The 27,708-nt window shown below is 40.1% G+C and overlaps 1 protein-coding gene and 1 pseudogene across 18 annotated transcripts in view; one reads left to right on the plus strand and one right to left on the minus strand.

Annotated features, from left to right (window-relative positions):
- SLC8A1 (solute carrier family 8 member A1) overlaps positions 1 to 27,708 on the minus strand; it is a 394,897-nt gene that overhangs the window by 247,982 nt on the left and 119,207 nt on the right. The window lies entirely within an intron of this gene.
- On the plus strand, positions 19,191 to 21,306 carry LOC141573424 (dnaJ homolog subfamily A member 1 pseudogene; annotated as a pseudogene).

The raw sequence follows: 27,708 nt of genomic DNA on the forward strand, positions 1-27,708 counted from the left end.
ACCCCAAGCCCCAGCTCCCAGACAGCTCCTTCTGCAGACACACAACATTACACCTATACAACGGCATGCCTGCCTCCTCCCTTAATCTCTATCACCCCCAGCATCTATGACCAGCACATAAGGAGTACTCAGATTTATGACTGACTGACTGAATCAAGGGATGAAGGAATGACTCTTGTTCTCAAGGATTACATAAAACCTAGCTTAGCTTTTCTAAGTTATTTATAAAACCCAGTAACACACGGATGATGTCTTAAATACAAACTGTATAAATACCTCTTAAATATATAAATATTTCTAAGTTACAAAATGTTGCCCAATTCACCTTTTAAAGATAATCTGGAGAGTATTAAAATAATTGGATGTTGGTCACAAGCTCAGTCATGGTCCTGCACAGAGAAGGGCAAAGCCAGACTACACCACAGCCAGGAGAGACACATCGCCCTGTGCTCTGAATCCGCCCGCTCTTTCAGGCTGTCAGCTCTCTCCGCTTTCTGCCTTCTACATACCTTGCTAACCGGGGTGGCGGGAGGACAAACCAACGTGAGACAATAGCAATCATATTTCTCGTTTAATTACAGAAACACAAACCTTATGTCTCCTTAAGCCTCAATTATTTAAAAAAAAAATGACAAAAGGTACATGCCGTGTCTTCTCTGCTTCTTGTTATCAACCATCTTGTCCTACTATAAACAAGGACACTCCACAAGTATGCAATTTAATTACAACACACCAGTCTGCCAGTTACATCTGCAGAACGATGCGATGAAAACTTTGCAGATGTGGGGAATGAGTTATAGTTCAGTGGTAGAGCACATGCATTTAGCTCGCAAGCACATGCTTAGCGTGCACAAGGTCCTGGATTCAATCCCCAGGACCTCCATTAAATAAATAAATAAATAAACAAACAAATAAAAAAACAAACCTAATTAACTCCCCAACAAATTTAAAAAAAAACAAATAAGTATAAATAAATTCAACAAATAAAAAAATAAACTTTACAGATGTAAGTATGTTGGGGCAGATGGCGCATATAAAAGAGTTCCTGCTTCATTCCAGCATGTAACCTGGAGAGTATATTTCTATGATAATCACTTACCCTTGAAATGGCATTCTAAAGCTATTTAAAGAAAGGATGTAAACAGTGTAAGTCTGAACTCAGTGTAGAAGCAGCACCCTCTTCACACTGATAACCAGCATATAAAATGCCAGTTACATCACTGAACGCTTCTCAGATTCAAACCTGCTGGCTTCTGGGACAGACTCTGGGCACTTATCCTTCTTCTTAAGGAATGCCCAGCTGACGCCTTCTTTCTCTCCCTCTCCCCCTCTCCTCCATTCCCTGACTTGTGTTCCTAGCAGACAAATCTTTGTGAGTTGCATCGTTCCTCTGTGTCTCCAGATATTTTATCCTGCTGTGTTTATGTAAACAGGAATCAAAGGGAATTCATCATAATTATTTTTGCCCAGTGACTGCCGAAAAATATACGCAACTGAAGCAAAAACATTGGGGGAAGGGGAGTTGGTGCTGGGACTGACCTAGCCTTCATCCCTGTTATGAATGAGGAAACTGGAGGGAGGCTGAGGAAAGCATTCGCCTGTCCACTCACCCCTTCCCATTCACTCATTATTCATTCAGGCAAAATTCAGTAACTAGCTGGGGTTTTTACATGCTTCTTCAAATGTGCATATTTTAAAAAATGAAAATCTAAGCTGAGGATGAAAAAAAAAAAAGCCTACTACATGGTGCTTATATTTAAATAGGTCCTAAAAAATACGGTTGCAGAAATAACTTTAATCCCCATAGATACCCTGATAGCTAATGAATAGAACCATAGTTTTAGGTATTTGGGAACATCAAAGGCAATGCATTTATCAGAAATTTCCCCAAATCTGGTTTTCTTCTTCATTGCAGCATGAAGAAAGGAACAAGGTATTTGGAGTAAGAAAATCTTGAGTTTGAGAAGCAGCCCTGTCTTACCCTACTCACTCTCTTTACTTTATGGGGCTGAATTGCGGATCAAATAAGTTAACTCATGCAATAGCTATTTGGTTCACACATTTATTCATATATTCGTTCATTCATTCAACACCCCCTACAGTGACCCAAGTACTGTCCTACGTGCAGAAGGAAGACAAGGGTGAGAAAAACAGTCAAGGCTTCCTACTCTCATGGAGTTCTAAGTCTATCAGGCAGACAGAAGTTGATAAAAGAACGACAAATTAAAGTCTGTGTTCCAATAGTGGGTTATGCCTCTCCAAGTTAATAAAGGAACCAACATTGACAAGGACATGGGGACAGAATTCACTAAGCGAGACACTTTGAAGCTAAGAGGTAAATGAGAGAGTATTGGGTGATGGGGTGGGGATGGGTGGGGATGGGTGGGGGTGGAAGAGCATGTGTAAAAGCCTCAGGACAGGAGTGAGCATAGTGATAAAGAGGAATCCAGAGATCAGTGTGGCTGTAAAGATGGGAACAGGCAGGAAAGAAGTGAGAATGTAGCTCAGGGTGGGGAAGGCATGTCCAGCACACACGTAGCTCGCTTGAAATAGTCTGTCAATGTAAAGTTCCCACTGGATTTTGAAGACTCAGCATGGAAAAAAATGCAAAATAGCTCAATAGTTGTATATATTGGTTACATGTTGAAATAACATTTGGACATGCTGGGTTAAAGTATATTATTAAAATTAATTTCAGCTTTTTTTAACTTTTTACAAATGACTACTAGAAAAGTTTAAGTTACACGCATAGCTCATGTTGTATTGTTATTGGACAGTGCTGGTTGTACATGCAGAGCCTTTGAATGCTGGACAAGGGTTTTCGTCCCAGACACAACAGGAGGCTTTGGATGGCTTTCAGCAGAGGGAAGAGGAGATCATTCCAGCTTCTGGGTGGAGAATGGATCAAAAGGCAGCTAGAGGGGATGTGGAGAATCAGCTATGCACTGCAACAGACCAGGCAAGAAGTCTCAGAGCAGCTTGGTTTAGGGTCAAGGAGCACAGAGATGGGAAGTGGAGAGTTGTGAGGGGAATGTCGGAGGAAAACGGCCCCCAGTAGTAAACTGGATACGGTACTGGGAACCTCCGTGGGGCAGAACTCCAGCTGGGAATACAAGCTAGATCTGGAAATACACGCTGTAACATCGCAAGCCCTAGAAAGAGGTACCAATGCAGCATAGTGGGAGCAGAAAGTGGAAAACGTGATGTGCTTTATGCGGCAGAGAGCGCGGCTGTTGCCTTTGGTTTACAACGGGTTCCATTAAAAATCAGCTTCCCACATCACGTCAAGAAATTGCATTCTGGTTGAAACATTACATATCTTTTACCCAGAACTGAACTTAAGTCAACAGGTACATAATGAGTATCAACCACGTGCAAGAGACTGTGAAAGACTGTCTCTTGAGGCGAAAAGGAAAGAGAACTAACTTGTATTTCTTGTATTTCATGAGACCGTGTGCCAGGAGCTTTATATGTAACTCATTTAATCCTTTCAAGAACCTTGTGAGGTCATATAATTACTCCAGTTTAGAGGTAAGTAAAACAAGGTCCAAAGATGTTAAAAACTGACTGACGCTCCTTTTTCTCCCCACTGTATCCCTGCAGCCCAGCAGTCTGCCCAGCATGTACTAAAATGCTCAATCAACATAGGCAGAAAGAAAGAATACAGGTTACACGGCTCATAAGAGGCAGAACCAAGTGTCAATCTTCTGTCTTGACTCAAGCACATGATATTAAGTTGGAATTAAAAAAATAGAACTAGAGATAGCTTACATACTTATATGTGGTTAACAGGTATTTAAGTAATAGCGCTTTATCTACGATAGATGGCCATCTTACACTGCATCCAAACAGAATAGTTAACATTTCCTGAAAACACTGGCCAGATACTGCTCTAAGCACTTTACTGGCATTATCTTATTTATGCCTCATTCTTAGCATAAATACCTGTGGGGTAGGTACTATTGTTTTCCTCATTTTATAGATGGAGACACTGAGGCATAATGAGATTCAATCACTTGCCCCAAGGCGCTCAGCTGTAAAGACATTAAACCCAAGGAAACTAACTCAAGTGTCCATAACTCACTCTTAACCACCCTGAGTCTGAGCCCACTACTCCATGGGGCCAACTTACAATGATCTCCCTAGGATAAGGACAAAGTCTGCCTTCCTGCCTTGGTCCAGCACCTTCTCCTGGGGCCACATAGCATGATCAGGGCACCCCCTTGTGAATCTAGGAAATCATTCAAGGCTAAATAGTGTGAGTCACATCATCAGAGAGTCAGAGCAAAATGGATACAAAAAAGCCCATGGATCTCATTCAATGCAAAGAGCACATTTATTCTGGGTCTAGAAATGTCCAGTGGCAAGAAGCCATCATTTGTCTCTGATAACACTGGATATAGCAGGGAAAAGAGGTAAAACGAGGGGCTTAGTAAGCAGAAGATTTCACAACAGCAGAGACCATCTCTGTAGGGTGTTAACAGTGAATTCAAGAGACCATTGTCCACTAATGGAGCTGAAGAGTTGATATTCTCTAAGCACACTGGGCATGAAGTGCTTGCTGGCAGTTCAGATAATGAACTGATGGTTATGACCAGCCATCCAGTCATTTTATATGTGCCGTTTACTTCAAGTGTCAAATTACAAATTGATTCCGTGGTGTATAAGAGGGCTTAGTGCTCTGATTTGGAAAATCTGTTGGACAAATGTGGGCCTTATGCGAACATTTCACTTCCTTCAACACTTGAAAATTGTCCTAGGCATTAGTAGAATCCCTAAAGGAATCCTTTTTTTTTTTTTAAAGAAATAACTTTTAAAAAGAAAAAAAATTTAGAACAATATTCAGTACCTGGCAGTTTGACAGAAAGGGATCTCAACTGGTATGCATCAAGATGGTCCCAGATGCAATCAAGACCTCATTGTAAAGTGGTCTCACCTCTAAGGTGACTCACTGCCTGTACACTGGGGACAGCGTGATGCTTCTCGACTCCATGGTGTCATCTGCAGTCACTGGGAATCATGGAAGTCGACCAAATGCCCAATGTGCTAAGTGGCCATAGGTAACAGGTCGGGAGGAACGCCCCTGCCCACCTGGACACTGTGAGAAGTGACCGCGCCAAGATTCCAACACATGCTCTGTCAGAGAACTCATCACACTCGATTGTAACTGAGTGTCTAATTGTCTATCTCCTCTGCTACACAACTAACTCCAGGAGGGCAAATCCTGTCCTCCTTTGGTATTCACTTTATTTCATTTCCATTCTTTATTACCGCATCCCTAGCATCTAGTACAATGCCTAGTAGGCACTCAGCATGTAGTGAATGAATGAAGAAAACGACTTCTGTGAGTCACATTAAATATTGTCACTAAATGAACAGTTTTAGAAGGCATCTTGGAAACAGTTCCAGAAGAGCATTCTTCACCATGTTCTCTGGTGGTCTTTATAAATGTACTAACATTCAGACAAAAATTAAGACTGGAAAATGAAGGCTGGTAATGAAGGACTGAGGCGAAAGATGGGGGAGTTAGCAGGGAAAAGGGTAACAGAAAGTATTTGAGAAGGTAAGAACTAGAAGTTACACCCCTTGACCAACATCTCCTCATTTCCTCCACTCCTCAGCCTTTGGTAAAAACCGCTCTAATTTAGTTTCCCTTAGTTCATCTTCTTTGGATTCTACTTTCATATATAAAGCGCAACCACACAGCATTTGCTTTTTTCTGTCAGACTTATTTCACATAAGGGCCCTGTTAAACGGGCAAATTCACATACATATTTAGGGCAGTTTATAGTAAGCACTCAATAAATGTTAGCTTTTCGTTTTATTATTGTCACAGTCGCCAGGGCTGCTTAAAATAGTTCTGGAACGTAGTAGTCACAAAGTAAATGTTTATGTGGTGCATGTTAAATGAGTCCCAGTTTTGCCAGTGTGTGATCTAGGGGGAAGTTACTTCATCAGAAAAATAAGAATATAAACCCAACAATAATGGAAATGGCCTCGCCAGGCTGTTCATGAAGATCAAACCGAGTAACACATGTTAGGATGGCTTTATAAATTATAAAGTGTGGAATAAATGTTAATTGTCATGTTTATTCCCTAATTTCACCCTCACAGATACACTGTTCTACAGATGTGATTATCTTCATTTCATAGATGAGGCACCAGGCTTAAAGAGGATTATGTAACTTGCTCAAGGTCATTCCAATGGCATGTGGGAATTCTCAGACCAAAAACTTAGGTCTTTTTTTTGTTGTTGTTCCTCCAATTCCAGTATCCTTTCCACCATTCACAGCTGCTCCATACAGAACTATGATCTCTCCAGAACATTATTTCTGTGTATTGCTATGTTTGTTTTATTTTGTTTTGATAAATGGCATTTGATAATGTTGATGAAAATGCAGTTTACAGGTTAGGGATATTCCGTCATTGCCAGGGAATTACAAAGAAAAAAAGTGTGTGGCAGCAATCCAATGACAGTCATTAACAAGTTTAATCCATCAAAAGTCCTCTTAAAAGCACTTTATCTGTCAGTTTTAGGTTACATACGTTAAAATTAAACATCTTTAAAAAGTCCACCGGAAATTAAATTTTGGCATCTGATTTTCAAGGGTTTGAAGATACCCAAAAAGGAGAGATGCATTACTGTGGTTCTAGGTGATTTCCTAGGGATTTTTCAGAAAGCCAAACTGGTAGAATTGTAAGGCCCCTCTGGTGAGCCCAGCCCCCTGCCAGTGTACTGGTCCCTAAAGACAAGCTTTCCCATGGGAAAAGCTCACACCAGCTCTTCTTTGGTCTAGCAGACGGTACCATAGAGGATCAACAGCCCCAGCTCTCTCACCTGTGCTGGCCTGAGGTGCCCCTTCTGGCCTCCATGCTCCTCCTCCTTGTCTCTGCCTCCATTTATTTCCTGGACATAACCAAATGTTGAGTCTACAGTTCCGAATCTCCTCCTGTCTGTGTCTCCCAGCCAACCTGGAGTTTCCTGACACTGAGGGGTTTACCTTCTCTGACACTACACTCTAACTGCTCTAACATCCAACTCTGACCTTGGCTTTGCCCTCTGCATGGGACCCACATGGCCCCTCTTCCCCGACTGACTTAACCTCCAAATTATGGCTTTTTGACATAGCAGTCCAACCCCATTTCTGCCCTTGCTATTCTGATAAGTGCTGGTAAATTGCTTCTTCTAATGCAAACAATTTACCAAACTGCACAGTAGGTCTTTTCCTTACCCTGTTGAAAACTGCCCACTCACTCTCAAGTAAGACACATGGACATGTGTTATCAGTCCGTGCCTCTCCGCCATAATTGTTCACCATCTCATCTAGATGCATCTAGACTGTCGATGACATCTAAACATGCAGGTCCCAGATGGAATTGAATACTCGAGCTGTGATCTACCCAATGCAAAGTGCAGGGAGACGATGACATCTAAAGACTTGGTTACACTGCTTCTGCTAAGATGCAGTCTAGGGTTACACCAGCTTTGTTCACAGATACATTACACCACTGACTCACACGGAGCTTGGAGGCAACAAAAACTTCCGTATTTTGTTCACGGGAACTGGAGCCAAGCCAGTCTCCCACTTCCTTATTATGCACTTAATGCTTTTTCAAAACCAAAATTCAGATCTGTTTTCTTCTATCATCTATTTAATATTAATCAGATACTACTTGATTTTTAATATACTAGTCATACAAATATAACCTAATTCATATTACCATTCTGACATTGAATTTTATTGGGAAGAAATGGGATTTGCTAGTTCTAGAATAATCCTCTTCCTTTCTTATTAAAATTGAGGATGTTTCCTATTATTACTGTTCTTACCACCCTCACGCTGCCATCCTCTAAGACGGGTTGTTGCAACTGTGTCTGCAACCTCCACGATGCTCAGGGACAGAGCAACTGCATGACAACCATCAGCCGAGGACATAAAGCATGACGTTGGGAGCAGAAGCATCAGCACTTCATCTCTTAATTATTAATGCGTGTGAGCTTCAACGTCTCCACTTTATGGAAAACCAGGTCGTTTTAGCAATGCTGATTTTAGTTTTGTCTGGTTTTTCAGCTGTCCGTTGTCTTGGGACGTTGCACCTACGCCGGTCAAAGCTCAGCTGGTGTGGTGCTTACTGGGACATGGGTTAGCCAGCCCCACGGCCCTGTCCTTCTGTCTGTGGCTTGTCAGCCATTTCAATACGTGTTTCAACACCAACACTATGGAATATGCCAGAAACAAAATTCTGGCAAGTCCATTTGGATTCTCTTTAGTGCTTTTATAAATGTCTTTCCAGTTAAATTGTTGAGCCATTGGCTGGAGCCAATTTGGGGAATCAGCTGTGGGTTAAGTCTGGCAGCATGTTTTGTGAGCTGAACACCATGAGAAGGAATTTTACTTTACTGCTGCGATACCAAAGAAAGGAGACAAAACACGGGTTAGAAACACTGAAGAAAGCAATCAACATTTACCCTTTAGTTCGTATCTTTGTGACATAATTTTTTTTATTGAAGTATAGTTGATTTACAATGTTGTGTTAGTTTCACAGTGATGCAGTCATACATGTATATATCTCTTTTCATATTCTTTTTCATGATTGGTTATTATAAGCTATTGAATATAGTTCCTTGCGCTATACGGTAGGACCTTATTGTTTATCTACTTTATATGTAGTAGTTAGTATCTTTGTGATATATTCTGAAGGATAAAGATCTATGAAATAAAGACCACAAAGAGGTAAAGAGGTTGAGATAACCATTCAACATATGTGATGATGCTGATAGTCTTAGAGAACATGTCATGGAGAGAGATGGCATTCCAATAGCTGCACATTTATAAATTCTGGATGTAAATTCTGGGCAACAGATTCAAGAGAAATATAATACTTATTAAAATTAAGAAAAGGGATTTCTTCTCTCTGTGCTTGGCACTGAGTCACTGCAAGGGCAGGCAGGGGTGATACGCTTTTCAGAGTTTCTTCTGGACCACAGCATAGGCTGGGGAGTTCCTGGGGCTCAGACATTTTTTCACAAGTTAAACAGAGGACAGGACACCAGATCCCTAGGAAATCAATTTGCATTTCCCACCTTTCCTCCAGCACAGCCCCCCACCAACTTCTTCTATCAAAACGGCTCTGGGATGTCTCTTTTCTCTTTTCCCCTTTATTTCACCTCAAACTCTGTGTGTAGGCTTCACTGGCCTCCTGTTGTTTTTGAAGTGACTTTGTTTTTTCCTGTGTAATTAACAGCCTAAGCTGTTCCTAAGTTTAACACAGTCTCCTGGTGACAATTCGACTTCTTAGATGTTCTTATTAGTCTGACTTAAGCTTCTTGCTAAAAGATGTGTTTATCTCTAATAATGAATTACAAAATGTGTTAAATTTACGAAGTACACTAAACCTATAAATAGATTACAATGGAAGCAAAGAAAGCCTCTATTATATTCTTGGTTGTGTCTCAAGAAATGAATCCCAACTTTAGTGTCTTAGAATTTACAAAGCACCATCACCCTGTATTTTTAAAAATTATGATAACTTTATTATGAACAGAATTATTAAGACCATATTACTATTATCATCTCCACTTTAGAAACAATGAAACTGAGAGAGAAGTTAAGATACTTGGGGGGTTGAGGAATTTTAACCAGAAGCTCACGATTCTACATTCAGTGCATCTTATGTAGCTTTTGTATTTAGCACACTATTAATCATCTGAAAACACCCCTGAGATTTCCATAGCTGTAAGGACCGCTGACACATCATCTTCTGATTTGGGAGAACTAAGACCCCCAGTCCTGCCCCTGCTCCTTCTGAGATTTAGAAAGCTGAGTTTTAAGGAGGGCGATAACCAGGAAGGATCTCTTTTTAACACCTGTGCCCGAAGTTCAGGGATTTCTAAGTGTGACGCTCGTGGCCCGAGCCCCACTTCTGGAATGCTCCCAGTTTACTTCATTTCCGGTTTGTCACCCAAGAACTTGGATTTCAAGCACAGACTTGCATTTTCCTTCTGGTCTAGGGATCAGCTTTTGATAAAGAGGAAGAGAATTTCTCAAGCTAAATTTCTGCATTGCTGTGTTTCATAATACCATCACAGCTTCAGAAATCGGGAGGGAATTGAGGAGGAGAAACAAGAGGAAAAGGGGCCAAGGCTCAGGACAGTCCTGCCCACTATCAGAGACCCGACTGGGGAAGTCATGTATAGTTTTCAATGGCTCTGAACACAGGGTAAGGGTCTGGCAAAGGTTGACTTCAATTTTATCAAGCCTCAGTTTCCCAACTCCTAGAAGCAAAATGAAAATAATATCTTTTACCTCTTAGGATTTTTTGTGAGAACTGAATGAGATCATGAAAGGAAAGCACAATCCATAGAACATGCACATAGTAAATGCTCAATAAATCCTAGCTCTTTCTATTAGTATGAGGTTTTATCTGATTCTAGAGATAGAACAAATGGAGACAAATATATTTCAAGAGGGAACATGAAAGAACGAAAGGTTAAACTCTATTTCTTTGGGATGGGGTGTGTAAAATTGTCTCCACGCAGAGTTGACCCTGTTCTGTGGAAACGCTGTCTCTGGCAGGCAGACTCTGAGCATGTGACATCCCTGGTTCCTCTGTTGCCATAGCAGCAGCCCTGCAGCCAGACAACACAGTTTTACAACAGAACGAGGTCCAGAGTCGGTCTCCCAGGCAGGCACTGAGAACCGAAAGCAGGGCTATATTCGTAGAATAAAACCGAGATGCAACGTCCTACCCATTTCTTAATTCATAAGTATTGTTTATTCTCTTAAGAGCAAATTCAATGCTTTTCCAAGGGACGGGTGGCTGCAAAAGTCGAGTAATTTAAAAAGAAGAAAATTACAATAAGCCCCTCTTAATGCAGGAAGGATTAGAAAGCTTGCTACCAGCAACCGAAAATATTTACAATAATCACATTCAGTCCAGACTTTCATCTCTGAATCTAAACAGAAAACTTTAATCCTACAAACTGTAAGCCGATGCCATGGCTATATATGGTCACAGAACTCCTAAGGGGAAGAAAAAAGGAACAGAAGAAGGAAAAAACTCAGATGCCGTGTCTTTTATAATTTGTGTATATGTTCTACCACCAGGATCTGTTGACCTTGGCAAAATTTACAAGCAAGACTCATTAATCAGCTTTACTCAAGTACATGTAACACTTTCCATTTTAAGAAGCCACAAACTCCCCTCCCTTTGGGAAATCTCAGTGTTTATCATGCTGTGTTTTCTTCGCAGATAAAACTGCTAGGACAAACATCAAAGACAGCTGGATTCCATACTCTGTGGGTTTGACCATCCCAGAGAAGGCAAGAGAAATTAATTTTTCTTGTGGCCGACTTTTAAGAGTACTCTCTCATTTCTTTATTTTTTTTTCCTTCTTTTTCTCTACGTCTTTTGGCCTTTAAGTTAGAAAGAATACTTCTTTGAAGTGTTCAAATATTCTTGGAAATGGCCATGTTTTTCCTGCATTCTTTCTGGGTGGAAGACAATTCCAGAAAGAGTTTGGGTCGGAGGGACTCTTGCTGAAGATACTTCCTCCCTTGCAATTAAGAAGCCATTGTTCAGAGGCTATTTTGTTGTTTTGATCATTTCCCTGGCGTAACAATGGAAAGTCATTATCTCTAGCTTTGATCTCAACATAGGAAGGGACTGCAAATTGCCTCACCTACTAGTGAATGGAAGGGAAATCCCAGGAGGTTTATGAGGAGCAGGGTCCAGGGAATACGTAGCTGAAGGGATGCTAAAGAGAAAAAGGAATTCTTACAAAATACCAACATCAGCCTTATGGTTTCCACTGGAATGTATCCAACCAATTTGGGGAAAAAAACACTTAAACTTTGCCATCAACCTGAAACTGAAGAAGGAATACTAGAAATGCCAAAATGTTTATTACCATCATCGGCATTATTATTACTGTTTTTGTTCTGAAGCATGTCTCTTTAAAAAGCTTGTAATTATTAGATCCTGCGCTGTTACAATATTAAGAGTGAGTTTTAAAAAGGGTGAATGCCAATTGCAAAATTAAAGTTCTGTCAGCACATGTGACTGTACTTTTACTAATACACAGAGCTGCCTTGAACGATTTATCCTCTCTTTCTACCCATCGGTCCTCTTGTTGTTGGGTCAAACACCGCAAAAGCAGCGACTCTTCAAAAATAGATAATCACAGTTGTGATTAAATCTCCCATGCTCAAAACTGACAGCCTATAATGTCAGTTTGAATAATATCCTAAATAACCAATAATAAAGTTATATCACTCTCCTTCCTTCCCACTCAAATGACTCGAAGACTGATTTACAGTTTGAGGAGAAAACCGAGATCTCTCGGGCATCTATTTTAAGCTAGTCACTTTGCAAGTTGTTTTACACTCACTACGCTACTTAGCTTGCCCAGCCACTCACTGGCATAGGCATTCACATGTCTAAGTTTAAGACGAGGAGAGGAGCGCTCAGAGAACTTGAGTCACAACCCAGGTTGCATGGTAAGATCTGGAGCCCAGCATTCATATTTCTCCTGTCTACAAAACAAACAAATCAGTAGGCAAATAAAACAAGGTAAGGATCAATGGAAAGCAGCATAGGGTATTGGATTTCATTGTATGTACCCCCCATCTCCCCCCCCCATCCTTTGCTATCTGTGCTCTACATCTTTTAACAGTGCCCCATACAGCAGTAGGTTCAGGAGTTCTTCGTGTATCTTCAAATGAGTATGCATGAGATGAACAGGAAGGCAGCTTGACAGAATAACTGAAGTCATGTCACCTTCCCAAGAAATCTCAGAGAGTGGTATTGGTCTATTTACAAAGACACTCCTTGCCTGACCCACTGTGAAACACAGGGCACAATGAAGTAAGAGTCTGGACTTCTCTACCCTCGGGGCACCTGCATGTTCCCAAAAGATTCAAAACAAACATCCAGAAATAACGTTAAGTTACAGAAAGAGCTCCTTTAAATGCCGCAAATCATACAGACAATGAGGAAAGGGATGCCACCTGGGGCTTAGGTGAATAGGAAAACTGTAAAGAATGAAATGAAAGAATGAATAGAATTTAGATACAGGGAAGGTTTAAGGCTATTCTGCAGTGTGTGTGTGTGTGGGAATGATTTAGAATACAGAGTATAAATTCTGCACAAAGGAGACCAGAACACAGCCAGGGAGATTATTTTGGCTATGAATAGGCTTGTAGAAGGCTTGTAGAGGGGCGAATGGGCACAGAAACCATTTAGAAAGTTACGACCCAAGTCCAGCCTTGCTGGTGATAAGGTGTAACAACGTGGTACCAAAGATCAAGGACAATCATCTTCCCAGCCTGGCTCACACACAGGATCCTCGTAGATGCCCACTACTTCACTCTGTGATAATAAAGCAGTCCTAACTGCTTTGTGAATGACCAAAGAGGACACATGTTTAAAGAGGTACTTTATTTTGAGGGGCTGAGGCATTCAGAATATAGACTAGCCATCTAAAAAAGAACCATCATCATCCTTTAAAAAGGAGCCCCTTGCATCTTCATCTTTCTCATTTACCAGATCCAGCTTCCTCAGTACAAGGGAGAAAGGTAATTCCAGAGCAATAAATCTTCCATGGAAAGCACTCTACCTCTGGCTGTTTAATAATGAATTTAATCATTCGGGAGAACAGCCCTGTCATTACGGATTAATCACCAAACGCTCTGTTTTGGTAAGTTAATTGATGCTATGTTTGCAGCTGATGGTGGTCACAAGACTCACTTGATATTTTAAACAAATTCAGAGATAGAAGGAATGCTCAATCAATTAATTAACAGCCACAAAACACAGCAAACAAACAGAAAAGAAAGACTAAGGGAGTTATGGAACAGCAGATACTCAGATATCAGTACTTAGGGACTTGATGAACTAAAGACAGAACTGACTCAAAATATTGATAATATTTCTCTTCCTGTTGGTCTGTTTGGTTTCTTTTTCAATTCAACTAGGGAAGTTTAGGAGTCTAGAGTGGGGGGATTTTCCTAATGAACAAACTTCCAATATACCCATTTTGCAAAGTGCAGCTTATTTTCAAAAGAGATATTTTAATTGGAGAGCTTTAGAAGAAGTTTTATACTTTCTGTTTTCAACATGGTATCAGATACTGCAACATCCTCATTAAACTTCTGTGTATAACACGTGACTCCAGGATCATTACCATAAACAGAATTACACAAAATTAGTTAAGAGTTTTGTAGCCAATTATTCTCTTAAAAGGTATTTGAGATTTTAGATAAGGTGAGATCAATCCCTCAGGAAACGGAAGCAACTGAAAGATTCAGCAAGTCTATAGAACTGGACGTTTACATTTGTAGGTTGACTCGTTCAGGAAGATATTTAGAACTCTGAATAAAGAGGCAGACTTTCCAACTGAAAAGTTTCCCCAGAGTACATTTTTTCCCAACATCATTATCATGCTATTTTTAAGTTTCATTAATTGGTACACAATTTTGTGATTTAACTGTTAACTGAGCCTTCTAGTCTTTTTTGGCAACCTCAAACGTGTGACAATGCAAAATGTAAGCACCCTAATGATTTCTTAGGTGAAAGAACCTAAGCCAATCTGCTTCTCAGTATTTTGGTAAATATACATGGTCACCTGGGATGAGAGGTAGACGGTAGCTACAGTTTTTTCTCCTACAATTTCACTATCAAGTGGTCTTTTCCATGAATGCAAATCTAGACTAAACTTTGCTCAAACTTCCACATTTATTTATAAACAAGCACAAGAACAGGCATTGTAAACCCTGTTGGCACTCTGACATGTGCCTTACAAGAAACATACGTGCTAAGGCAGGTGAAACCTGACAACAGGACCAGGCAGCTGCAGTCAAGTTGGGCAGAAAAGCCCCTCTGTGAAGTGGTTACCATCAGACCAATGATGCTCTGGCCCTGAGTAACAACTCCTTCAAGGGTGTTGGGCAGCTGGGTTAGCAGGTTCTACACATCCTTAATGCAGGTGCCGTGGGGTCCATAAAATCTCCCTAGGCAACCAAAGTCTGAATACTTCTTGTCTCCAAAATGGAAAATTCTCTCTCACATCTCAGAGTTACCCAACTCTGTAGTACGGCATGACCAGCAGAATTCTAAGATGACCCCCAGTGACCCATGACCATGTATAATCACCTTCTCTTGAGCATGAGAAGTACATGTAACTTGCTTCTAACCAACAGAATATGGCAAAGGTGATGAGATATCACTCCCAAGATTAGATTCTATGATATGGCAAAAGTGAAGAGAGTGTGCAAATATATTAAAGTCCCCAGTCACTTGACTTTGAGTTCATCAAAAGAGAGTTTTTCCAGGGTGGGCCTCATCTAATTAGGTCAGCCTTTTAGAAAAGAGTCCAGGCCTTCACTGAAAGAGATTCTCCTGCTGGCCTTAAATAAGCAAGCCTACAAATGCAAGGAAATGAGTTCTGTCAACAACCACGTGACCTTTGACAAGGAACCCAAGCATCAGATAAGACCCCCATCTTGACCAACACCTTGACTGCAGGTTTGTGAAACCCAGAGCAGAAGGCCCAGTTAAACTCTGCACAGGGCTCTAGTCCATGGAAACCATGAGGTTTTAAATGCATATGGCTTTCAGCCCCTCTGTTTCCAGTAATTTGTCATTCAGTAACAGAAAACTAATACAACTAATACATATGGATCATGATAAAGACCTATGAAGTGCTTCACGCACCACTTCTGCAACGGGTGCTTCACACGCTAAGAGTCCTGGAACACAGTGCAAAATGAATCAACCCACACATGCACCGCATTGTTTATCCTTAGGTATATTTGAATAAATTTCCATATAGACAACGAAATACTCTGCTCCACAGTTTGGGTCTTTGGGTTACAGACACTGCATTACAGAGGAAGAGCTAGAGGTGTCCACAGATATGTTTAGTCCTCTCCCTGTGACTCTAAACAGTCCTCCTTCTACTGCTCTGTCTCTGTTACAGAAAACAAAGTAGAGCCCCAGAAAGTTTCAGCCACTTTCTCAAGGCTGAAGACTAAGACTGAAGCCTCAAGTGTTGACAGTCTCACTGCCAAGTGAAACATTTCTTACCCCACCCAGCTGTAAGCCTTCCCATTGCCTTATAATCCCCACCCTCCACTCACCTGCAATTCACAAGCGTTAGAGAACATTACCTGTTACCCCTTGGCATCACTTATTCATTCATCAAACATTCATTAACCACTTCCTCTGTGCCAGGCATTGTTTGAGGAGCTGGTGATAAAAACGTGAACAGAACAGATGGAAGTCCCTGTCTTCCTAGGGCTTAAATTCCAGTGAAAGGGAAATAAAAAGTAAACCAAATAATCAAAATCCATAAGAGAGAATATTTGATGTGCATAAGCACAAAGGGGAAAAGTAGTGCAGAGAAAGACAAAGGAGGTGGAACTTTCTCTATAGAGTCTTAGGGAAGACCTCTTGGAGAACGTGACATTTGAGTAATGGCCTGAAGGAGAGAAGGATGCAAGCCAAGAGGATATTTAGAAGAAAAAACGCTCCAGGTGGGAGGAAGAAGACATGCCAAGGCTGAGTCTGAGCAGAGACCTTGAAGTGGAAGACCTGGAAAAACTGAAGGAGGCCTGGGGGGGCTGAGGGCAGGTAAGTGATGGAGAGAATGGGTCTGAGATGCAATAGGAGATTAGGTTTGGGGGAGCTTTTCCTCCCCAGGAGGTAGGAAGCCAGGAGGAGGTCTGGAGCAGAGGAGTGTCAGGGAGACTCCTTTCTTGGGACTTTACGTTCGAACCAAGTCCAAGTGTTTGTATACCTACAAGTGGCTCCTCCCCGTCCTGCAGAAGGAGCAGAGTCTCATTTGCGGAGGAAAAAAATGAATCAAATTTGTGCAGAAAAGCTGAAGTCAAAGGGTAGGAAAGAACTCAGCCTGGTGTCCTATTCATCTCCTGTTAAACTCTCCTGCTGGCCCCACCCATGGGCTGCCCTCTTTAAAATAGCCTCTCACTTCATTGAGGTGAGCTCAAATATCGCCTCCTGGGAGAAGCCTTCCCTGAGGCTCCCTTGCTCTTTCCCCTTATCCTGCCTTGTCGTCAGAGCATCTATCACCACTTTCCGTTACATCATGCATTTCTATGTTTAGTTGGTTCCTTTCAGAACAAACGCTCCGTGCAGGCAGGTGCTCTGCCCATCTTTTTTACTGCTCTCCCTCCACGTCTTTCTAGAATGGCATCTGCTTCATAAAAGATGCCTTTTTACACTTTTTTGAGTGAGTCAATGAATAAATGCAAAAGCTATCAACTCCTCATTGTTATTTACTCCTCTGTCAGTGGTTCCTCTAATCAGAGCAGGGGCGGGGGAGGATTATTAAAACACAGATGGCTAGACCCTCTCTCCAGAATTTCTGATTCAGGTTTGATCCCAGCACAGAGATAACCATTCTATACCTAGTTTGCTTCTGTGACAATCAAGAAGTTTAAAGCTTGTGGAGTTAGCTTGAATTCAATTTTTAAAAGTCTATTCAAGTTCTCAGATGGAATTTAATGTAGAACACATAGCCACTATAAAAGCTGAAGAGCTCACTCCAATATTTTGCCAATACGGGGCTATTAAGAAAGAGCCCAAGGAGATCTAATGCTGTTGGTGATGCACACATTAACAAAGCATTTCCAATCCGGTTTATGTAACTCGATACCCCCACCAGCAGTTCGTGAAAGTATAATTGCATCAGAATATCCCCAGTGAGTGTCACGCAAAATTGCATATTAATACTTTTAACTTGATTAGTGCTTTGCAGTTTCCAAAGCACTCTGCTGTAGCAGCTCAACAGCAATACTAAGAGATAAGCTGGTTGAATATTCTTGTACCCATTTTCCATGTAACTAAGCTGAGGCTTAGAGAGGTCAAGGGCCCCCAGGCCATGCTGATACGCAGTAGGATTAGACTTAATTATATGTCAAAGATGTCAGATCCTTGCCTGCATAGTCTAGTGACAAAATACCCTTTAAAAAGAATAAATAATGATTATCAGAATTGTCTTGAAATGCCGAGTATGGGCTTTGATGTCCAGTGGATGTGAGACTTACTCAGTTTCTTCAAGACACTCTATCATCTTCACAAAGAAGTTTCACAAGGAAAAAAAAAACTTATCTGTGTCAAACTACTTTTTTTTTTAACCAAGGGCTATAAGACAGATGTTTAGATAATTCTTTGATTTGTCGAAGTTTGACTGAAATCATCACTAATTCTTCTGCACAAGTGGGTTCTGCCAGCTGCACTCGAAGCATGCTTCCTCGTCCTAAGAGAGCAAAATAAAGTGTTTCTTGGCAAGTGATGAGTGCCTTAATTATTTTATTGCTACGGTTTTTAGGATTTCAATCATTATACTTAATGGCATTTCCTGAGTAAAGAGGGTCCACCAGGGATCGGAGTGGGTTTTTCACAACTTCAGGAAAGCAGGAATCACCGACTACTCTGGCTTTGGCCGGATTTGGCCTTTCTACTAAAATAAGGGTTACCAGGTGTCCTACTTCTTCAGGGACTGTGCTACTTTTCAACAAATCACTCTGCGGATCTGACCCAAAGTAGGGCAATAAAAATGTCTCTTTTTCTGTGACATGCCAGATTCTTTTCCTCTCAGCTTTGATTCACTGAGTTTCCACACCTTTCAGTGGCTGAGTTTGAAGTTTTTCCCAGCATGAAGAAACCCAGAATCTGTGGGTCCCATATCCTCTGTGCTTCGTGTAAAAGATCGCAACTACAGAGAGAAAACTTTCCACCAAGCAGGCAAGCCAAGTTCTCTAGATTGTATATCCCTTTCAACAATCTCTGTGGTTGCCCCAGACATCAGAATCAGGGGTTGGCCGTACTCTACAATAATGCCAGCCCTGTCTGAAATGGTTTATTGCACGATGAATGCTCAAATGTCACCTTCTCCAGGGGGCCCTTCCCAATCCATTGCATCCTCCAGCCATCACACACACACCTGGCTGGAACTAACCTTTCCATTTTCCATCCTTCCATAACACTCTTCTTATACTTCACTTCCAGTGATAATAACAGGTTGCCTAGTATCTGAGAGGCCCCAGTGGGACAAGTTTCATGGCCGCTTCCCACATGGCCATGAATTTGTGAAACCTCAGCCCGTATTTGTAGACTAGATTTGTCCCTCTTCAGTTTAGCAAAATCCGATGCATCTTGCAATATTCAGGTCAAACGTCCCCTACTGTGCCCCATTCCCCCTGTCTCCATACAGTTAGCCCAACCTTCCTTCCCAATCTCAGATACTCATACATTCTTCGACATAATACTATACTGTCATTACTTATTTATACATCTGTCTTCTTCACTAGACTGTGAATTCATCAAGACAGGATAAGCCCAATGAACTTCCACAGAGCCTAGCATGTCGAACATACTCAGCAAGACTTGACAGTACAAGCTCTCCTAACCAATCTCTATCTAGTGATGAACTGACGATGAACTTGATGATGAACTTACGGCTCTCCACGGCACATGAAGTACCTGCCCCTAGGATTATTCCCAGGTATGCTTGGATGGTGGAATTGCACAGTTACCAAGGGTCAGGCTGTTTCTTCCCAAACCGGTTTATGTCACTTTTGTTACTGTAATTGCATAATTTGATTCAACAGTATATGAACTAATGAAATACAGCTGTTTAAAAAGATAGTTATTCCTATGAAAATCAAGTAAAATGCTCTGCAAATACTCAGCTAAGACTAGTTCTTACTGTTATTGTTTATAATTATCTAATTTGATGTGGGCAAGACAGTTGTAGAAGATTGGGGAAAAAAAATCTCTATGCACTCTGCAATTAGATTGCCTTGCAGCTATAACTGAAATGGAACATTGTACATTATGAATGTGGTTTAGCAAATAAGAAAACACAGAATTACAACCAGTGGACTTTTTACTTAAAGAATACCCTTATTTATTCTGTTAAAATATTAGTGAATGAAAGTTCGTTTGTATGTTTTAGTTAAAATAAAATGCCTATTTATTTTCAGTTTATTTATAATTCCTGCTTTAATTGGAGATTTCGTGAACTAACCACCAGGCACAGAACTAGAGAGATTCTGTTGCAATTATTTTATGTCTTTCTTTATTGGCTCCTTTGTTTGTTCATCTGAATATCTGATGAAGACTATACTTTATTTGTTTTTATGTTATCAAATGTACAATCTGTCTTATGAGTATAAGCTTGTTGACATATGAGTGTGGGATACAGTATTTGGCAAATTAAAGGTACCCAATGATTGTATAATTAATTAATGTAGACCTGTTACTCCTCACTCGGATTCTGTCTTTTAAAATGTGTCCTGTTTTGATACATACACCTTCTTAACTCAAAAAAATGGAGTTGATACATTGCACAGGAATAAAAGTGGGAAGGCAAGCTTTTCAGGTACTGGCTGGTGTTCAAAATTAAATTTTTTTCTACATTTTTGCAAAGCTAATTGAAACCAGATACATAGCTTTGTAGCCAGTCCACCTAAAAGGGGTTGATTGTTCCTCCTTGGTTGTGTCTGACTGTCACCGCTATGCATCTGCACAAAAGGGCACCGCCAAATGGAGAGAGATATTTTCATAGTCCAGTGGGCTGTGCTGATTATGCTGAACTCCACTGTCCCAGCAGAGGACTGACTTAGGGTATTTAAGAATCAGCTGAGACGGATGGGCCACTAACTAGGGGACTCTCCCACATGATTAGTCAGTTCAGCCAAGCTGATGCACGTGTGCAGATGAGAGCACAGGCCCAGGTGGCAGCTCAGACTGACACTGCTGGTCACAATCAGAAGGGCCCTGCTGGTTTTTGACTGACGACGGGAAGACCCTTCCATGTGTACGGATCTACAGCTGGTCGAGGTGCTATGTCATTTCCAAAAGCCAGTATCTACTCTTGACAACCAAACCACAGTCATCACTTCCCACCCAGGTCGGATTGTCAAGCATGGACAAATCAAGTGTGTGCTAAATGAAGGCACGCCAATTTATCATAGACCACGTGGAAAGGGTTGCCTAATTGTTGAATTTAAGGTAAACTTTCCTGAGAATGGCTTTCTCTCCCATGATAAACTCTGCTGCAAAAACTCCTACTTGAGAGGAAGGAAGTAGAAGAGACTGATGAAATGGACCAGGTAGAATTAGCGGACTTTGATCGAAATCAGGAAAGATGGCGCCATTAAAATGCAGAAGCACATGAGGATGATGAACATCATCCTCGGGGAGGTGTTCAGTGTCAGACCTCTTAATGGGGCCAGTGAGCACACTCACTGCTAGTGTTCTATCTGCAGTAGTGTATGAGCGAAGGGCTGTAATCATAATATGCTCGCTACCTGCTTTTGTTTTCGTTTTAATATTCAACTATAGTCATGTTTCAGATTGTGACTGAAAACTACACGACCCCTGTTCAAAGAAAATTACTGTGCACAATGTTCCCTTTTAGGCCACATAAATAAGTAAACATTTATGTTACTGATGGGCAGAGCCACTGGGAAATCATCGTAACTTGCTTTAGGGATTGCTATTACGGACACTGATTTTGAGAGTATAATTAAATTCATAAAAGTACTTAAAATAGAATTGCTATAAAATGTAGAAATCATTTGGAAACATTTCACAGATCATATTAATATATGTATGTGTCCCCAGTCAACATAGTATATATTTGTTACATAATGTGTTTTGGCTGGACACTTCATAGAAGATGATTTTTGTCTCTGCAGTATCTTAACTCTCATTCCATAGGACTGTAAAAAGTGACTGATGATCGAGAAAATACTGGAAAACATTCCTTTCAATACTGACTACTGATTTCTAGACCACAAGAAGGGTCTATTTAAAACTTTGAGGCTCACTGATGAGAGTGGGCAAATCAAAACATCCTGTACATCTAGGCAACGCTATGTAATATTAGTAGTTCATGACACTTTGGTAAATGCTTTTGTTACACCCACTGCTTTCTGACAATTTTTGTTGGATGTTTTTCTTCTTAAAATATCTTGTTTTATTCAGAAGCTAGGGCCAAATCAAGTGATAACTCAAAGTAAACAAGTGTGTGTGTGTGTGTGTGTGTGTGTGTGTGTGTGTGTGTGTGTATTTCATGCCAATTTTTAATTTTTTGTAGGTATTTTGCATGTATATATATATATATATATATATATACACACAAGTGTGTGTGTAATGCTTCCAATGATGGTCTGAAGCTTTACCTAAAATATTCCTATTTCATATTTCATCTTGTTGATAGGCTGATTATTCAACAGAGAGATCATATCGACAGTTTGTGGATATCAACATTTGGCTAGTGTAGGAAGGATTTTTACCCCCTTTATGTTTTAGTTGCCCAAAAGAATGGTCTGAATCCTCTATCCCTGATTCCCTGGTGAATGCCCTGGGTACTAACAGGGTAATCTGAACACCCGATTCCTAAACTCTTTGGTGGCGATCTTAAGCCATGAATTTATGATATTTTCTGCTTACAATCTAACCTATGCTTCTGGCATTTTCTCATAATATAATAGTAAGATAAAAATATTTATAATTAAGTGTAAGTTTTAGCAAATGAAATTGCTCTAGTATGGTTTGGACTAAATGTGGTTACAAAACTCTTTGTGTTAGGTACCCCAAATCCCAAGCCTCCCACATGGACTACTTTTATGTCTTACCTAAAAAAAAAATGTATTGCCCCATGCCATCCAATTGAAGACGCATCCAAAGTTCTCCCAGTGTTACTCCTTTCCTAGCCTCAATGTCGGTGTGTGGGTCTCATCACTAGCTGTAGGGCAGCAAAGGATGGAGTTTAAATTATGAGAAATTGTTTCACATAAATTTGTATTATAGAAACTTAGAAAGCTTACACACACAGAAACGTCTAAGGGAGAAAATTACTATTATAGTAATCCAACACAGCCTGATAACCTGGTTACTTACACCCAATTTATAGACACATACACATAGTTTGGTATTCTACCATTTAACAACATGTCATGAACATTTCCCTTCATCATTCAAAATTCTTCAAAACCATGCTTTTCAATGGCAACATAATATTCCACAATATGGACATACAATAATTTATTGTGGGGACGCTAGAGTGAAAGACATATCTTACTGGGACATCTAGGTTACACAGCCTAGTTCTGTAGTAAAGTCAAAGGATTAGTAGAAAGTATAACACTTTCAGATGTTATTTAAGTGACAGATTCAGCTCTTTTCCTGGCCTCTTCATTGGCGTTCCTTAAAGGAAAGATTCTGTTCAGCTTGCAACTATCTCTTGGCTTGGAATCATATAATTATTTACCACTTTTTTTTTAAGTTTTCAGTTGTGAACAAGGTGCTATCTTAAATGGGGCTGATTCACCTCAGCTCCCAATCTGATGGCAATTTCCCACCTACTTCCTGCTAATTATTCTAAACAGTTCTAGGAGCATAATTATGATCCCAGTAGTTCTCCAAGTGTGGTCTCTGAACCAGCCATCTCAGAGTTACTGGAGAATTTGCTAGAATGCCAATGCTTGGGTGCCGTTCCAGATTTACTAACTCAGAAACTCGGGATTAGACTCAGCCATTTGTGCTTTAATAAACCCCCAGGTGATCCTGATGCTGACTCAAGCATGTCCTATAGACAGACCCTGCTGTTCAGGTAAGCCATTTCACATAAGCGGAAACCCACCTGGGCATCCATCAATTCTCTGAACAACTGATGCATACTATCCATCCCAGCAGTGTTTTAATATCACTGCTCTGCATCCATCTTCATCTGAACACTTTGGTGTGATCACTTCAAATGAGCTCCCTAAGAAGATGCAGAGTAAATTCCATCAAAGGTCTCTAACCAGTTTGTTGGATGTTACATCTCAACCTAACATTTCTTTCTTTTTTTTTAATTGAAGTATAGTCAGTTACAATGTATCAATTTCTGGTATACAATATAATGTCTCAGTCATGTATATAAATATATATATATTCACTTTCATATTCTTTTTCATTAACAGTTATTACAGGATATTGAATATAGTACCCTGTACTATGCAGAAGAGATCTGTTTTTTTAATCTATTTTTACATACAGTGGTTATCTCACTCTAAATTTTCTATTCTCAAGGGTCAAACGGTAAACGTGGGAGCAACCCCATGGCTCTTTGTGGGTTTACCTTAAGGCAGCTCTAGCATGCTGTGGAGCTCGTTCTAGGCAGATCACTGACAAGACAGTCCAGCTTATGGAAGCTGTTTTTATTTCCTTTTGATTTGTTTCTGACCTGAGAAATGTGACTCTCAAAAAGTTCTCCTCTGCTAATTCTTCCTGCCCAGTGTTCTAGTCTCCGCCAAAATGTACGTACATGTACTATAATATGTATTTTAAGCTATAATCAATATATAATATAACATTGTATTTAAATAAGTCCATTTTAGGAGAAAGGCTACCTTAAGAAAAACATATTTATTACTCTGAATATGAAGGAGATGGTGTCACATTAAGGGATTTGAATAAACAGGAATATGCATTCTTTTGAAAAAATGAAGTATAGATCTAGAAATGGTTTTTGGAAGCTCTGTCCTCCTATTTTAAGAAAATCCAATTTTTCTGGCTAATAGGAAAACAGAAGCTTACAGTCTAATCTCTCTCTTCCCACTCAATGTGGTGTAGTCAGAGAGCCACAAGGAATTTGACACTAACCATAAAAGCTCCTGTAAATCTCCTGAGATTTATGAGAGAATTACGTCCTTCATGCTTTTTCTTCCTCAGAGTCTGAACTTCAAAGTCTCCGGGACTAGAAGGGCCCTTAGCAGTCATCCAGTCTCCACACCATGGAACTCTGAGTCCCAGACCCTAGAACTACTGAATCTTATAGGAAATTTAGGGGGCACTGGAACCAAATGTCCTCACTTGTCAGCTAATACAATGAAGTCAGGTAGACAGAAAGGTTTGTCCACATCACACAGTGATAAAGAGCCAGGGATCTAGTTTTTCAGGCAGAGCCTTCAGCCTCATGTCAATAGCCTCCATCACTCCCAATATCACCCCAGTGACTAAATGTGCTTTATCACTGAGATGTTTTTACACAGAGCCTAAACGAAGTTATCCAAGATCAAGTTAAACATTACTTCTTCTCACAGCCTAAATGTCCATCAACAGATGACTGGATAAAGAAGATGTGGTATATTTATACAATGGAATATTATTCAGCCATAAAAAATGACAACATAATGCCATTTGCAGCAACAAGGATGTTCCTGGAGAATGTCATTCGAAGTGAAGTAAGCCAGAAAGAGAAAGAAAAATACCATATGAGATCGCTCATATGTGGAATCTATAAAAAAAAAAAACAGAAATACAAAACAGAAAAAGACTCATAGACATAGAATACAGACTTGTGGTTGCGAAGAGGGACAGTGGGAAGGGATAGACTGGGAGTTTAAAATTTGTAGATATGGACAGGCATATGTAGAATAGATAAACAAGATTATACTGTATAGCACAGGGAAATATATACAAGATCTTGTGGTAGCTCACAGCAAAAAAAAGTCACAATGAATATATGTATGTTCATGTATAACTGAAAAATTGTGCTCTACACTGGAATTTGACACAACATCGTAAAATTACTATAACTCAATAAAAAAAAATTTAAAAAAAAACATTACTTCTCATTCAGTCCTCAAGTGGGGATATCAAAATACTGGTTGCCCTCTCTTTAAAAAAAAAAAATCTATGTATCTAAAAATCTTTTATCATAGAATTTCAGATAAGAGGGAATCTCAAGGGGTCGTCTTATCTACCCCTGCAACTGGGTATTCCTAAACAGAGAACAAAACAGCGAGAAACCTCATCTATTACTTCAGATTTTCAAGAAAGGAAGATAAATGCCTTGGTAAATTTAGAACACATACATATTAGGCTCATTTACTGATAAAAGTGGGAAAAATATCATCACCCGGTGCATCTAAGTAACACTGTGTGGTACCATGGTTGGTATAACAAGTTGGCATCAATTGTAGGTGAGTGCTCATTGCTGAAGAGTTACCAAAATGGCTTGGTGCTCTGGATAAAGCATCTTTAAACCTTGTAAAACTTTCCAAGATTTTGTCTACCCCATCTGCCTTCTTCGCATGCCCTCTTGTTTGCTGGTAATGAAATGCTGATGATCAAAGTATTAGAGGAGAAGATAAAGAAACTAACAAGCGGACAAGGGAAACACCATGGTTGTGATCAATGGATCAGATAAAGGCCTCTGGCCTTCATGTTTACAAATGCTGGGGCAGATTCACTTCTGGGTTCACTTATTTTTACCCTACATGGATTTAAATACTCACTGTCTGTGCCTTTTGAGAACCCGAAAGATTATAGTGTATAGTATATAGTGTATAGATTATAGTGTATAGTAAATGCATACGCTTTTGGTGGCAAGAGTCAGTAGATAAAACAAGGATGGGAGAAATATGTCGTCAGATCAGTGCCAATACCGACTGAATTTGATGGTCTTTCATCTTTAGCCCAGATAAACAAACTCACTCAGATTGAAAAAAAAAAAAAAAGTAAACTGTCTCATCTTTTACAACATTCGATAACTCTTTCACAGAATTATATAATGTCAAAAACAAAATCACAACGTCCAAAACACCAAAGTTAGCATCACCTCTAGCCTTTCTGAAAATTTAAAAAGGGGGAAACTAGCACACACTTCTAACCTTATAGCCCTGTATTATTTAGTTGGGGGAAAAAAAACCCAACATCCAACCACATGTATTCGATTGTGCTTTAGGGTCATTTCTCAAAGCAAGTACATTAAGGAAACGACCAGTCTTTGCTTGTGGTCACTCTATCTGGCATTGTAATATTAAAAAAAAACCTCACAAATAAAATTCATGAAATGACACTGACAGGATCAAAGGAAGGATGTCTATGCCCCAAATGTCTATCTGTCCTCTCTTAGCTCAATGGCTTTTCAGTATATAAAAATAATCTGCACTCCCATTTGCTATAAAATATTATTACATTCTTTTCTTATTTCCATGGTGAAGTCTTAATTCTGACACAAATAGTCTAATGTATGTAAGGTCTTTCCAGTTCCACATAAACCCATATGAAGATGCTGCCAGCAAAAACAATGAGGAGGCTAACTGTGTAATGTAAAGGGATAAAAATGGGGACTGTTGTCCCTGTGTTCTTTGATCTGTCAAAATGTACCCAGTAACATAATTGGATACCACAGATAGAAGAATCTGTGATTTTATTTACATCAGATACTCTGTTACCAGACAAAGAACTAACATAATCCAAGTGGGCTAAATCACCCAATCAACCAAAAGATTGAAAAGTTCAGCATTCTTTCTTATGCATATTACCTTTGGCAAGGCAGTGAGTTACTCAGACATCACAAGCCCTGAGAACACAACTTGGTAAATTTAAACTAGTTGTTCTAAACCAGTGGTCATTTGTCCTCTAGGTGACAAGTGGCAGGGTCTAGAGACATCTTTAACTGTTGAAATTTGCAGGATGCTACTGGCATCTAGTTAGGAGGGTCCAGAAATGCTACTAAGTCTCCCAGAATGCAAAGAACAGCCACCACAATAGACTTATCTGGACCAAAATGTCAACAGTGCTCAGCTGAGAACCCCTAACCTAAACATGAAAACTAGATGCCCAAAACAGTTGCAATGTTACACAAATCCTTACATTCTAAGGGGGTAGGGGAAGGACCAT

Source organism: Camelus bactrianus, chromosome 15, assembly GCF_048773025.1.
Source record: "Camelus bactrianus isolate YW-2024 breed Bactrian camel chromosome 15, ASM4877302v1, whole genome shotgun sequence".
NCBI lineage: Eukaryota > Metazoa > Chordata > Mammalia > Artiodactyla > Camelidae > Camelus > Camelus bactrianus.